Raw genomic sequence first — 14178 nt, forward strand, 5'->3', positions numbered from 1 at the left:
AACCGCACAATGAATCTAAGATTTTAGTGTTATTTTATCACATGCCATTAACATTCTCCAGTTTGAATTTTTATGAACCAAGACATAAAAGAAAACTATTTATAAGTGCCATTTTTAGAACAAAACTAATAATGTGACTGGTGAAAGTATCTACATGTTGCAAGATAGCTGACATAGTATAACCAAGTCATAACAATTGGCGCAGCGGAAATTCAACCACATAAACAACCAGCAGTGCAGTATATGTTACTAACAGAGTCTAGACTCCCTTGTAATGCATCAGATTTCGACATCAGGAAATTCAACATATGAGATGGAAATCAATTCAGACCTAAACTTGTCGTCCCAATCACTGTTTGGTGTCGCAAAGCCATCTGCTACCTTGCTTTCAGGCACAGGATCTGAATCCAGAATTTTTTCTGGTAAAGAATCAGAGATAGCAATAAGCAACTCACGTGCCAGCTCCTCAGATGCCTTCTTGCTCGGTGATTTGCTATCCATATAACTTTCCACTATTTCCTACAAGTAAAAAAATCGTTTTGAGAGATCATCTAGAGAATCAGATGTATCCAACATAATTGTGTGTTAGGTGTTTCATTTCTTCCCACTCAATTACTATCATTATCATCACTATTCCTTTTGTCAGCGACAATAAATTTATAAATCATAGAATGTGTTTCATGTCTTTGTGTGCATTGCTGGCGAACCTCAGTTTTAGCATATCTCGATCTCACTCTCTCACACAATACCAATCATATCATAAATAAGTAATAAAATGCATATGTAAAAGAAAATCATTAAATTAGCTAACCATTAGATCAGTATTCTCAGACATGATATAGGATGACCTTGAGACAACACTAAATAAAAAAATAAAAGCACTAATAATGTTGGATAGAATATGATCACTTCCATATCACCCCCCCTATACTTGAAATTTTCCAGAAGAGCCACAGGAAAATTTATTACAGAATCATATTATAGTACATCCAAAGTTCAGAAAATGGTTTCAGGGTCTTTCCACTAGAATGATATGATCAACCCCAACACATTGAACAGTTTATGCAACAAGGACGCATGCAACAAAAATAAACTACCAATAAGGAGAATTGAGTCAGTGAACGTGTGACACTTATAACAAAGCAAATAATGGTGAAAAATATAAGGAAACAAGAAACAAGGGTTGGTTAAGGCTAGCAATAGCCACACAATGCTGTCTGATCGAATAGTTTAGAGATCCATACAACTGCTGACACTATTAACTATTAAGATGGTGAGGGTGGGTTATACATTCTTCTGAATGGAACTTAATCGTTCAATTTTCTCTGATTGAATTAGCTTCCATTTCATGGTGTATTTTGAGTAGTTTGCAGCTTGCACGGATGATCAGACAATATGATTTGCACGGATGGAGCCTAGGTTTAGCTAATGTGCGGTAGACAGGTGCTGAAGACAGAACAGAGATACAAATGAGAGAATTCTTGCATCAGGCAAGGATAGAGCCACGCATTCCAAGTTGTCCTTGACTAAGGAGCACTTTGGAGTATCCTACAACTAAGAAACTTGGGTCTCAAGCAGGGGAGACAGCACATCTAGGAGGTCGAATGAGATAAGATGCAGCAACATGTCTCATTCCTTTCAACACTTTCAGGCAGCATTCAAAGTCCTCTTCTTCTATGCCTATCTAGATCCAATTCCTTTTGGAAGGCATCACTACATATTCATTCACTCAATCAAAACAGCAAAGCCCATTCTGATTCTTCCTATTCACCACCCCAGAATTCATAAACCCGAAACACCAATCCTGCTGATACTGTCCCAAGAACCCAATCAGTCAGCCACAAATCTCTCACCATAAAACTATCCCAATCACCTCCTATCAACAACCCACCAGCTTGCTACACAAGTTTCATTGACAGATTGACTCTGGAGAATCCTAATTCTTCTGCCATTCTAGAATTAAATCATAGCCACATCTTCCATTCTACTATCATTCCAACAAAATCATATCTGTTTCTGTTAAAAGCTAAATATGTAAAAAAGCAAAAGAACATGAATATATTATTATTACAAACAATATTAGATTAATAGTCACTCCTTGAACTTCATACACATGTTAACGCAGTAGCAAACACCCAATTCCTTTTCTTTTGCAAAGATAGCAACAAGAATCCATCTCTTGAAGACCACAAATCTATTACAAATAATTTTCAGCGCTTAATTAAATTATATAATCAGGATTATTCACTCGTAACGTAACCGTGAAATTATAATTACAAATTTTTTTTTTATGTCGTTTCTCTTTAAATCAAAGTGTATGGAAGGGGACCGATAAAGATCAAATCTTTTATGATGAATCCCGTCTTGAAATGAATGAATTTAAGTGTGATGCAATTGGTTCGTTGAAATCGGCGATGAACATCTGGAACCCTATAATTTGGTTTGAAAGGAAAGGAGAAAAACGAAGCTTATATGGATAGGAAACAGATCGGAAGAGAAAATGCGAAAAAGAAGAACAGAAATTACGGATCCAGAAAAGGTACCTTTTTTTCAGCACTTGAGAATTGAAATGAGAGATGAACGAGTCTTCGGCCCTTACCTTCTTCTCAACCCCAATTATTATTATTTTTTAATTTAAATAATCTTTTCTAAATTTCGTGGCACTTATTAAAATCGGATATATTTACTTGATACAGCTTCCTCATCTTATTTCAAAAACTATTTTAAGATATATATATATATATATATATATATATATATATAGATTAAATAACATAATATCTACCGGAAAAAATAATTCCTTAACTAAATTATAGTATAATGAGAAATTAATCTTTTAACTCTTAATCAAGATATACTGTATTTAACGCGACTGTATATATAATGCAGGATTCAAACTCCTGACCTTGTTTAAGCGGATCAATTTCTATCGCTAAGCCACACGTTTGAGATTAAAAAAAAAAAAAATTAAAGATCCACTCATAAAAAAAAATGAAAAGAAAAATTTAGAGTTTGAAACCGGTTTATTTTCAAACCTAGAGAAAAATAAAGATATTGTCTATTTTTATAATAAAGTGTTTAAAAAAAAAAAAAAACTCAATTCGTGTATTTCTTGCCCTCCTTGCTTCTTAAAGCAATAATTCCAACAAGCCGGGGCAACATTTTTGCCAAATTATTTTAGATCCGAAGCATACTAGGAGAAAAGAATTAATGTCCAAACTATCTAACCTAATCAATTTCAACCCAAAGTGTTCATCCATCGTTTATTATTATTATTTTTTTTCTCTCCATGGTTCTTTCAAAAGGTCTAAAAAGAAACTGCTGTATATATATATTTAGGTTTTGATTGCCAGCATATGGGTTAAGACTAAAAAAAGAACGGGACAGTATAAGTTAGTGTTTTTTAATATTTGGGAATCTATTTAAGAAATAAAGCTTATTAGGCGACCTAATTTAGTGGAACACCCTAACTATGGGTAATGAATATTGGAAAACAGAGGAGATTGTGAGAAAGTAAATGTAGTGCTTTGCTTATTCATTAATTTTGTCCTCAAGTTAATGGTCCTTTCCTTTCTATCAAGGGTCCTTTCTATTTATGGGGTAGGGAAGGAGAACATGAATTTAGATTCATTCTATCATGGTTTTCTTAATCACCTAGTGGGGGACTCTCATTCTAAGTGTAAATTTATCTGTCAAAAGTAGTGAGGAATAAGGCTTCTTCTAAGGCTAATTTTATCTGTCTTTTGTTTGTATGTGTTCTTTAATCACGGCAGTCACTGCACTAGCTCCACCTAGCTTCATCCAAATTCCATTACGCAAAAAGTATATATGTAAATGGATGACATAATATAACAACTGTAATTTCAAACCTAACATTATTAAATTATTGGTGAACCAACTCTAATATTACACAAAATCTAAATAAATAAAATATAATAAAGTTGAATAAGTAGATTCATATAATAATAATAATAATAATAATCATGTAATTAGGAGTTGGATCTAGTTCAGAGAGATGAATCTTTAACTTTTCGGTGAGGAGATATTTTAGTTTTAAAAATATTGATTTGATTAATTAATTTAAAAAATACCCATGCAATTAATGCATGGGATACTTATTAATATATTAAAAAATTAACTTTTATATTCTTATAACATCATTTGATTTGATTTGTTGGTTAAAATGGTTAAGCCTCCATTGAAAATCTGCCTGTTTCATTTTATATATAGAAATGACATTTTAAAACCCAACCAAAAAGAAGAAAATGACGTTTTCTTAATCAGCTACAATTTTAATTAATCAAAACGATGGGGAAGGCCCTTTCTGACTTGTAAGTGTAAAAGTTTACAGATCCTTTGTTTAAGGGGTTGCTACTGTAACCCCACTAAATAAGAGATTTTGGTACTGTATATGATGTGTATGTACACATCATTTAAATATCATATCAACTTTTTAAATAAGAATTATTTTGTATTTAAATTTTTATATTATTTATTTTTAAGTTTTTATTAATATTTTTATAATTATACCATAGTAACCCTTGTTTTCGTGTACTGTTGATCTCTATCGTTCTCCTCCTCCCCTCCGTCTCCCTCCTCTACTCTCACCTCTCCCCTGCCAAAAAGAACTTTCCCGTGATTCAGTAGAAAAAGTTCGTACGTTTTTTTTTTGTGGCATTTATCGTGTAAGAGTAATGCTAACCTAAACGTCATCAATTGAATTTCCCGAATGAATAACCCTCCGTCACCAACGTCACTCTCCGTCAACCCTATGTCACCCCAGCGCTACCGTCACTTTCCACGGCCGCTTTTATGTCTTCTCCCTCTCCGTCACGCTCCTCCTCTATGACTCGCCGGCAATCGCACTCTCCGCCTTCGCCAACCCGAATGCATAACCAACGTCACTCTCCGTCAACCCTCTGTCACCCCCGGTGCCACCGTCACTTTCCACGGCCGCTTTGATGTCCTCTCCCTCTCCGCCATGCTCCTCCTCCACGACTCGCCTGCAATCGCACTCTCCGCCTTTGCCGTCTCACTCGCCGGCCTACAGGGCCAGATTGTCGGCGTGAAAGAACCAGGAAGAGAGGGAAGAAACACGAAGCCAGAAAGATTCCGAAAAACAAATTAAAAAATGTGAACTTCATATTAACCATTTATCTGACGTGGATGTAAATTTTAAATAAATAAAAAAATTATAAATGACTTGGATTTAAAATAATGACACGTAAGTCACACATCATCAACAGTACCGATACCCTTCTTTTATAGAGAGTACCGTAAAAATTCTCTTCTTCTAATTGCTATTCCCTCCACCCCTGCATCCCGCCGTAATTCACCCTTATACGTAATCATGAAGAACTATTTTTCAGTCTCGTTCATAACTAATTTTTATCAAGAGATATAGTTATTTTTAATGAAATTTTACTTTTTAATAATATCTTTTTTATTTAAATAATTTGATATTTATATCTTATTTTAAAAAATATATAGAAACAAATTCTACTCAAATCAATGATATATTAATATGAGGAGGGTTATAATAACACCGGTATAACTTTTACTAAATATTACACTACTAAATAACTTTATATTAAATTATGTGAATTTTGAAAATCCAACCGTTAGATTGAAATTTCATATATCTTAGATCATATATACAAAATTTTATATTAATCCAAGATGATTTGATACTTCATTCTTACAAAACAAAATTGACATAATATATTCATTTCAAAATATACTAAAATATGAACACTGAAGTTGTTGCTCAATTTTAATAAAATTTGATATACACATATAAAGTGATATGAACTTTCAATCTAACGGTTGAATTTACAAAATTTACAATTAATATAAAGTTATTGAGTAGTGTAATACTTGGTAAAAGTTACACCGGTGTTATTATAACCTTCCTCTATTAATATATTTGTTCATATATTATCCTTAATATAATTTTTTTTTGCAAAAGTATTTATTATTTTTGTAAAAATAAGAAAATTTATAAAGATAATCCCTCCTTACCCAATCACTAAACTAACTCTAATGATCTTTTAAAAAATACTAAATATAATTAATAAAGAACACATGATTCACAACCGATCATATACTTTAAAAGGCATATTATTTAAGAAAGTCTCCTTATACAAACGTTTGTTGATCTTAGTGACAAAAAGTTTATTTTTCTTTCTTTAAACAAGTTTCGAATTTAAATATTGTGAAGGACAAGAAAAGATACCCAGAGCCAGAGGTGCTTATTAATAAATAGATTTATCTAATCCACTTAAGTTGAATCCAATTTTAGTGTTTTCCAGCAAAATTTCTCCGCCAAAGTTGTTCAAAATTTTACATCTAAAATTTGATTCAGTTCCTGTATATATATGCGTAGCAAGTGAATTTTTCATATAGACTACGATGATCCAATGAATATATAAAAAGAACAAAGGATGACGAAAGAAGCTTTGTTGAAGAAAGCTTTGCTTACTTGTTTGAGGGAAGTTTCAAGCGTTTGAGACACTCCTACTTACGATCTTCCTTTTTATCACATAAATTTTAGATCCTAAGTGGCTGAACAGTGAACAAATCAATACCCTTTATGTTCCCTCAATCAGATGCCATTGAGACAACATTAAGAGTTATATTATTTATAACATTTTTTAATATTGTACTTTTCTAATCTCTCCATTATATCAATTATCTTATTCTTTCAAATTTTCCCCTTCTCTTTTCAACTGGTTTCTCTTTTTTATTATACTACAAAAAATTTAAAAACGGAAAAATATAAATAAAAATAATTGGAGAAGGAAGAAATTTCTATTTCTAATTAATTCAAAATAATAGACTATAAAAATAAAACTAAAAAAAAATAGATGTCAAAAGTAATTTGTTATGAAACTCATTAAAGTCAACTCAGTAATAAATGATTTTGATAGTTCGCATAAAATCTTATTATCAAACTTTATTGTAGGTCATCGTACATTAAAAAAAAAATCCCACTTGTTACGTTATAATAATAATAATAATAATAATAATAATAATTATTATTATTATTATATAGTGTGATATAGGTAGTTGAGATTTTGATATAATAAGAAATTTTAGAATTTTAAAAAATATTTTAGGAAAACTCAGCTGATATTTCTAAATAAAGAAAATAAATTTTTTTTTTGGAAAATAATTAATCATTTAAGAATTAAAAAAGTATATAAAAAATGTGTTACAGAATAACGAAATTGAGAATAACAAATATAAAAGGTATAAAAAAAATGTGTTGCAAAATAATGTATATAGAGGAGGAAATTTTTTGTACTCTATAATTTATATTCTACATCAAATTTTAACGATTTAAATGTTAAATTAAAAATTTTTACTATATAAATAAGTTTATAAATTTTTTAAAAAATTTAAAAATTACTTATATAAATATAACTTTTATTAACTTCTACACTATTCAATAATTATATTAAATATAAATTTTATTTTTTAGTTGTTGAATTACAATTTCATATTATCTTATATTTTTATGTCAAATTTAATTTTTTTAAATTAAATACTAATTAAAAGAAATAATCAAATTATTCATATATTAGTGCATTTAAAAATATAAATATTATATTAATTTTAATTTATATAAATGAAATATCAAATATTTTAAATTAATATAAAAATTTGTGTATATGATTTATTAATAAATACTTTAAATTTAAAAATGAATTCTTTTATAAAAATATTCACTTAATTAAGAGAAATCAAAATGAAATATATGGTCGAAGACGAAATTCATTGCAAAAAGTACAAAAACTAAAATTAATGTTTTTAAAATGTAGACATTATCTTTACATTAATTAGTTGACCATGCTTTTCTCCTCACACAAACAATTTGAGAGTTGAAACGTGTAAATCAGCAAGTAGCTAGTAACCATATGAATCTCGTTGAAGTTTGAGAATTTCTTTACTACAATAAATTATTACATATAATTACATACAAAAAGTGTCACTATAAATATAATATATGTAAGTATATATCTATTTGACATATAGCTATACACAATTTTAGTATTAATTTTAAATGAAATTTAACAACATATTTTATATGTCACTATAATTTATACTCACACTTTTTAATAATATACTAACATATATTATATTTATTATATAAATAAAAATAATTTTTAGTGACATTTATTGTATTATTATATGATAATTTTTTTATAATACTTTCTCCATCTTTATTCATACCATGAAACAATCATAAATTAAAGCAGCCAAGCAGGTACATATATATAATAGAAAATAGATATACCATGAAACATATGTCAGTTCTTCATAATTATATATTATTTCATTGCCTGCATAAAAGGGTTACGCTTCTAGGAATTGAATACATGCAAAAACAAAATTGTGATTATTATTGATTAATAGAAGTGACCTAATTGATAAGATAGTTGGTGGATAATTATAATCTCACATCCAAACTTGTGGCTACATTTGGGTCTTTTTCCATCATGACCTAATTAATTATTTGCCGCTCATGATAATGCGCTTGTGCAGAGAATTTTAAAATAAAAATTTAATTTTTAACTAAATTTAAAATATCAAATATAATAATAATTTGTTTGAATATTAAATTAAAAACAAAATAATATTGTCATTACTTATAATTAATTAATAATTATCATTTCTTATTTTAAGAAGTTTTTTATTTAAGACATCATGTTCACATACACATACATAAGAAATAATTTTTTTTAATAATAATTAATGAATTACAATTAAATAAATTACGGTTGATATTAATTAAAATTCAATTATAAACTAATCTTACGAAAAAATTATTGTCATCGACTCTACCAAAATAATTTCTGCCGTTCATTATTATCATTATTACTATTATTGTTGTCAACTAAATAATAACAGTAATTATTTATTGAGATAATAATTGTAATGATGACAATAATATTATATTAACAATGATGAAAAAGTCATAGAAGTAACAACTATCTCATACAAATAATTTATAATTAACTTTAATCTCATTTGTATTTTTCCCTTAATTGTAATCCAAAGATTATTATTAAAATTTTCCATTTTCCCAGAATTATTTTTATATCCGGATTAAACAAGTCATTTAAATTATATTGGACTGAATTTTCATTTGGTTTTCTAAAAATAAACACTGTTATTTGTATTTTAATTATTTATTATAACATTTATCAATCAATAATTATTCTTGTTGTTCTTATATCTCTAGATCCTGAAATACAACCACTACTCGTGGCCATTTCAAATTTCTCAGGTCACGTAGTAGGACCAAAACAAGAAGTCAATTGAACATATAAGGCATTGCAACTTTTGACTATTCAGTCACTTGCTTTCATTTCTCAGTCCTACCATAATTGAAGCCAACTCAATTGCATATATAGTATATTCTTCTTCCACTTTTCTGATAGTTTTCATTTAGCTTTAATTGGGTTACAGGCATGCTTTTGTATAAGAAGAGACACGTTTTTCACCTCATAGCATATAATATAACAATAAACAACAAACAATATAAACAATTGTTATGAGAATATGTAAAAGAAACAATTGTTATGACAATATGTAAAAGAAACAATTGTTATGACAATATGTAAAAGAAACAATTGTTATGACAATATGTAAAAGAAAGAGATTAAGAGAAAGAAGACGACACACAAATTACGTGGTTCAGTCAGTGTGACCTACGTCCACGGGCAGTTCAAGAGTTTTTTATTTTTGAATGAATAGAGATAATGATACAGATGCCTTTTAGCCTTATAACAAGGATAAAATATAACAGCCTCACTACAACCCAAATAAAAGTGGAAATAGTAACGGACAAAATTATAAATTCAAGCATCTCAACAATTCTCCACCTTGACTTGAATTTTCCCAAGTCACCAGTAACTAAGAACAACTCTCCTGCCTATTCTCCCCGAAGGGTCTCAAGCAATGCGAACATTCACCAAGTTCAAGCTATGCTTAAACTTTTCAAAAGACAAAGGTTTAGTCAACATATCTGCTGGATTGTCTACAGTAGCTATCTTCTCTATGGAGAACAATTTGTCTTCAATTACATCTCGTATGAAATTCAATCTGACATCAATATGCTTTGATTTTCATGATAGACTACATTTTTTTGCCAAATATAAAGCACTTTGACTATCACAATAAAGTATACGTCTCTGCACATTCAAACCCAAACTATCAATAAGACCTTGTAACCATATACCTTCTTTAACCCCTTCTGTCAAGGACATGTATTCCGCTTCAGTGGTAGACAAAGCAACAGTAGGTTGAAGTGTTGCTTTCCAACTAACAACACAACCATAAAGAGTGAAGATATAACATGTCAAAGATCTTCTCCTCACGAGATCTCCACCATAGTCAGAATCTGCATAGCCAATAAGACCACACCCAATATCATTAGAACCATAAACTAAGCAGATATTACTAGTACCTTTCAAATATCGCATAATCCACTTCACAGACTCCCAGTGAGCCTTTCCAGGATTACTCATAAATCTACTAACCACATTCACGGCATGAGCCAAATCTGGTCTTGTACAAACCATGGCATACATTAAGCTCCCAACAGCACTAGAATAAGAAACCGTATTCATATACTCCTTCTCTTCATCAGTACTAGGAAGAGTGCTAGCATCAAGTTTAAAATGTGTTGCCAAAGGAGTACTAACAGGCTTAGAATTCTCTATTTGAAAAGACTGCAACAACTTTTCAATGTATTTCTTCTGAGATACATAAAGTAGACCTGCATTCCTGTCTCTCCAAATCTCCATTCCTGTCTCTCCAAATCTCCATTCCTAAAATCTTCTTGACAGCACCCAAATCCTTCATCTCAAACTCACTGCTCAACATAGCTTTAAGAGCATCAATATGAGTCTTGCTCTTAGCTGCAATTAGCATGTCATCCACATACAACAACAAATATATATAGGAACCATCTGATAGCTTCCTACTATAAACACAGTTATCAAACTCATTTCGAACAAAATTATAGGAAATCATAAAAGCATCAAACCTCTTGTACCACTGCCTCAGGCTCTGTTTTAAGCCATACAAGGATTTTTTCAGCAAACACACATGGTTCTCTTTTCCGACCTAAAGGAATCCATCTGGCTATGACATGTAAATCTGCTCTTCTAAATTTCCATGCAAGAATGTAGTTTTCACGTCAAACTGCTCTAACTCCATATCCAAAGCACTCACCATAGCCAACAGAACTCGAATAGTCTTATGTTTTATCACAGGCGAGAACACTTCATGGTAATCAATTCCCTCTTTCTGTGAAAAACCTTTTGCCACAAGTCTTGCCTTGAACCTAGATGGTTCAACACTAGGAATCCCTTCTTTCCTTTTTAACACCCATTTGCATCCCACTAGCTTCACACCTCTAGGTAATGGTACTAACTCCTAGGTTTGATTTTTCTTAAGTGACTGCATCTCCTCATCCATGGAAATTAGCCATTTCGATGCTTCTTTACTTTGAATTGCCTCCTTATAGAATTTAGGCTCATCAGAATCAAGATTTTCACCAACTACCAAGGCATATGCAACAGAGTTAGTATCAATAACATTAGCAACATCTGCATACCTCGTAGGTTTTCTGATTTCCCTCCTTGTTCTCCTTGTTGCTATGCTTTGAGGCTCTTCTTGAGCATTACTGGATTGTTCCACAGGATTCAAATTTTCTTTATTTGAATCTTCAACGTCAAGCTCCACCTTCTGATGAACTCCCTTATTTGTACTTTTATTTCCTGCAAGATTTTCAACCTCCTCTTTCTGGCCAAACATAGCAGACTCATTAAAAGTAACATCTCTGCTAATAACAAATTTTTTTGTTCTGTTATTTTCAGTACACCATAATCTATATCCTTTGACACCCGTAGGATACCCAAGAAATATACATTTCATTGCCCTAGGCTCTAATTTACCATCATTAACATGAGCATAAGCAGGAAAACCAAATATACGTAAGCTAGAATAATCAGAAGGTTTACCATACCATACCTCCTGAGGAGTCTTTAAGTCAATTGCAGTAGATGGAGACCTATTCACCAAATAGGCTGCAGTATTAACTGCTTCAACCTAGAATTCTTTTGAGAGACCAACATTTAAATGCATGTACCGAGCACGCTGAAATAGTGTTTGATTCATTCGTTCAGCGACGCCATTCTGTTGTGGTGTATGTCTCACTGTGAGGTGCCTAACTATACATGCTTCTTTACAGTAATCATCAAATAATGCATTGCAGAACTCCAGTCCATTATCTGTTCTTAGAGTCTTGACTAATTTCCCGGTTCTTTTCCCAACCATAGTCTTTCACTCCTTAAAACGCCCAAACACTTCATCCTTGGACTTCAAAAAATACACCCAAACCTTTCTAGAGTAGTCATCAATAAATGTCACAAAATACCTGCTCCTTCCATGGGACTGCACTGGGGAAGGACCCCATAAATCAGAATGAACATATTGCAATATTTCGGTTGAAGTGTGCTTACCGTGACTAAATTTCAGCCTGCGTTATTTACCCATAACACAAGATTCACAGAACTTTAATTTCCCTGTCACCGCTCCACCCAACAGTCCTTGTTTACTCAACACTGCAAGTCCACGCTCACTCATATGTCCCAACCTATAATGCCATAATTTTGTATTATCAACATGTTGCTCTAAGGAATGGGATATAGACACCATTCCCTGAAAGGAATTGCCAAGCATAACATAAATTCCATGTTGTAACTTTCCTTTCATAACAACCAGAGCACCTTTAGAAACTGTAATCTGTCCATCATTTCCTGAAAAACTGTACCCTTGTTTATCTAAGGTACCAATAGAAATCAGGTTCTTCCGTAAGCCAGGAACATACCAAGCATCAAACATTCTAACCATGCCATCATACATTTTTATCTGTACAACGCCACTACCTTTTACTCCAAGCTCTTCATCATCACCTAACTTTACACTACCATTCCATTCTTTAAATGAATTGAGCAGCTTCCTGTTAAAAGTCATGTGATAAGAAGCTCCGGTATCTATGACCCATGTATCAGCAAAACCAATAGTACTGACAGTCAAAACATCTCCGCCATCTCCTTCATCTGAACTCTCACTAGAGACAGTTGCACTAGAACGAACAACAGCTGCACTGGCGTTACTATTTCTATTTTTCTTCAGTTGTGGACAATTCTTCATTATGTGCCCCACCTCTTTGCATTTGTAACATCTCACTTTCTTTGACTTTGAAAGTGAATTACTGCGTGTATGACCCTTGCTACTATTTCCTCTCTCCATGCTTCTGCCTCTGCTAACTGTCAGACCTACATCATCCACATTAGAACTAGAGACTACTCTTCTCTTCAATTTTTTAGATTGTAAGCTGTCCTTCACATTATTGAGAGTAATACTATCCCTGCCATACAACATAGTATCAATAAAATTCTCATATGATTTTGGCAGTGAGCATAACAAAATAATAGCTAGATCCTCATCATCAACTTTAACTCCAATACTCTGTAGGTCCAAGATAATTCGGTTAAAATTATCAAGATGATCTCTCACAGACATATTCTCAGACATCTGCAAGGTATAGAGACGTTGCTTCTGATACAACCGATTGGTTAGAGATTTCTTCTGGAATTTATCTTCCAACATCTTCCACATCCCTGCAGCCGTTGTCTCTTCACCTACCTCTCGCAGAACCTCATCAGTCAAACTCAAGAGAATCAAACTGTGCGCCTTTTCCAACATCGCTTTCTTTACATCATCAGTCATAGTTGTGGGTAATTTATCCGCACCCTCCAGTGCTGCAGCGCAACCCTGATGCACAAGAACCGCTTTCATCTTCAATTTCCACAAAGTGAAATCATTCGATCCATTGAATTTATCAATATCGAATTTGTACGAAGACATTGCGTTTCTTCAGATCAGGCCCTAGCGTAACCTAGAGCTCTGATACCAATTGTTATGACAATATGTAAAAGAAAGAGATCAAGAGAAAGAAGACGACACACAAATTACGTGGTTCAGTCAGTGTGACCTACGTCTACGGGCAGTTCAAAAATTTATTATTTCTAAATGAATAGAGATAATGATACAAATGCATTTTAACCTTATAACAATGATAAAATATAACAGTCTCGC

The 14178-nt window shown here is 31.8% G+C and overlaps 1 long non-coding RNA gene across 1 annotated transcript; it reads right to left on the reverse strand.

Moving 5' to 3' along the window:
• Positions 1-782: 782 nt before the first annotated feature.
• LOC109800585 (uncharacterized) lies at positions 783-4228 on the reverse strand. Its single transcript, XR_014430632.1, has 2 exons — positions 2544-4228; positions 783-2430 (listed from the first exon to the last, which is right to left on the reverse strand). It is a non-coding gene; the product is annotated as an uncharacterized LOC109800585 (long non-coding RNA).
• Between the last annotated feature and the right edge of the window lie 9950 nt (positions 4229-14178).

Source organism: Cajanus cajan, chromosome 11 (assembly GCF_000230855.2).
Source record: "Cajanus cajan strain Asha chromosome 11, NIPB_CcT2T_4, whole genome shotgun sequence".
In the NCBI taxonomy this organism is placed as follows: domain Eukaryota; kingdom Viridiplantae; phylum Streptophyta; class Magnoliopsida; order Fabales; family Fabaceae; genus Cajanus; species Cajanus cajan.